The following is a 2,500-nucleotide window of genomic DNA, read 5'->3' as shown; positions in this document are numbered from 1 at the left end:
CACCAAATGGGCGAGGCATACCGGACCTTCGCCACAACAGTAAGAGCAATTGCTCGCCTAGCATTACTACTCGGACCTGCCTTATTAGGCATCATCCTTACCAAGGTGGTCCATAGCTTCGTCGCTCTCTCCACCGCATACCTGATGTGTGAAGTGTAATCGAGGCGGTCATCTAGGACCATCCCCAAGTACTTTAAGCTGCGCGACGAATGTACTACGTGATCACCTACCCTGATAGCCCCATGCTGTATCCTCTGATGGGAACTGACCATAATAAACTCGGTCTTAGTCGGGGCTATCTTTAATCCGTTGTCGGTCATCCATCGGTCGATGATGCGAATCTGACTGGAAACGAGAATTTCAATATCATCAACACAATTACCTTCCACCAACAGTACTATATCGTCTGCATAGCCGATAATCCGTGCACCTTCCACCATTGCAACTCGTAGGACTCCGTCGTACATGAGGTTCCATAACGTTGGGCCAAGTACCGAGCCTTGAGGTACACCCGATGTGACTGCAATCTCTGCCGGTCCATCTGTGGTATCATACATCAGCACACGATTCCTAAAATAATCACCAATGATATCATAAAGATATTTAGGAGTGTTAATTCTCTGTAAAGCATTTGCAATCGCCAACCATGAAGCACTGTTAAAAGCATTAGTAACATCTAATGTAACAACCGCACAATACCGTCCACTGTATCTGTTTCTACTTCTAGCTACCGAAACAATGTCCACTACCCGTTGAATCGCATCAACTGTAGATCGACGACTTCTGAAACCAAATTGGTCGTCAGACAGTCCGTTGACCTCCTCGATGTGTGCATTTAGCCGTTGCACTATGATGCGTTCTAAACCTTTACCTGCCCGTCTAGTAGACAAATGGGGCGAACTGAACCCAGTTCCCCTGGTGGTTTGTTCGGCTTCGGTATTAACACCAACCTCTGCCTTTTCCACTCATCGGGGAACTTCGCGTTCTCTAAACAGCCTTGGTAAACCCTGCAAAATGCATCGGTTGCAGTCAACATACCAACTTTCAGCGCCTCATTCGGGATACCATCTGGTCCCGGCGCCTTCTTGTTAGGTAGTCTCCTGGCAACCGCAAGAATCTCATCATTAGTTACCCTTTCAAACTCTCGTGGCTGATCGATACGATAATCAGGCCACACCGTGTTTGGGTGAGTAGGAAAAAGCTCGCTCACCACTTCCCTAAACTCGTCCAATGTCATGGTTCGGGGTCCAATCGAACCCTCGGCCACTTTCTTGAACGTATGATATACTATACCAAATGATGCGTTGTTCGCTGTTCCCAGGAACTCTTTCCACTTCCTCTGTCGGGTATGCTTGATCAATCGCTTGAGGGCATTCCGTGCCACCTTGAACTCGTCCCTAAAAGTAGAATAGAGATCAGTATTAAAAGCTCTTTGCGCTAATCGATCGCGGTGTTTGCACTCTTTGCGAAGTGCCTCAATCTCTAACGTCCACCAAAATGCACTCTTGTTAGGAGTGTACCTCTTACGTTTAGTCATCGTCGCATTGCACGCCGTGACAAGTATACGCATTAAGTCTTCGCTTGTTGTGACCTCGGTCTCAAAAGCGGCTTGCATCATAACTTCAAATATATCTTTGCTAAAATACTTGATGCTCCATCCCGTTATGGGTCGGGACAGATTACGCACGCTTTGCGTCTCAAGATCTATTCGTATTGCACGATGATCAGAGTTCATATAGCTAGATAACACCACCCACTTAAATGATCTTGCTACGGTTCGGCTCGCAAAAGTAAGATCAACTACTGACGTGCGCCCTGGTCCAACATAAGTTGGGGTGCTGCCGTCGTTCAATAAAATTGCGTCAATCTGCGCAAAGGTTGATAAAACCAACTCACCTCTTCGTTTCTGGGTTTCTCCACGCTCGCCAAGTTGGTTGTTCCAACTTACTGACCAAGCGTTGAAGTCCCCCGATAACGAATTTGTGGATACCGGTTACGGCCATTACCGTGTTATCCAACATGTTCTGGAACTCTTCCATACTAAATCTAGGTGGCGCGTAAACGCTAACCACTCGCATATCACCTATGTCAACTATCATTAAACCCTTCAAAGCCTTACTGACTACCTTAACTGGTAAGTCCGCGTTAACCACTACCGCTGCTGTGTTATCGTCATTGCGTAACACTTTGACGTTGGTTGTTGCCAGATACGGATCTGCAATCAACACTATATCCGCAGATTCTTCCTAATCGTTTGCCACATTAACTGAAATGCAGCATAACTATGATTCTGGTTATGTTGTAGCAACCTAACCATTATGATCTAATCGTTCGCCTTCGGGGACACATATAACTGCCCGTTGCGTGAAGGTTCTGTGACCTCGTACCGCAATCCAAACACTTGACAGAGTTGGTACAAGCTTGCTTCTTGTGTCCACTCAAACCGCATTTCCAGCACAGATTACTTCTGTCTGGTTCCCTACAATGGTAGCTCGTATGG

At 46.6% G+C, this 2,500-nt stretch overlaps 1 pseudogene; it reads right to left on the bottom strand.

Moving 5' to 3' along the window:
- Nucleotides 1-2,500, bottom strand: part of LOC120907893 — a 9,154-nt pseudogene that overhangs the window by 2,453 nt on the left and 4,201 nt on the right.

Source organism: Anopheles arabiensis, assembly GCF_016920715.1.
Source record: "Anopheles arabiensis isolate DONGOLA chromosome X unlocalized genomic scaffold, AaraD3 X_pericentromeric_contig0026, whole genome shotgun sequence".
NCBI lineage: Eukaryota > Metazoa > Arthropoda > Insecta > Diptera > Culicidae > Anopheles > Anopheles arabiensis.
This window is presented reverse-complemented; position numbering and strand designations above follow the sequence as displayed.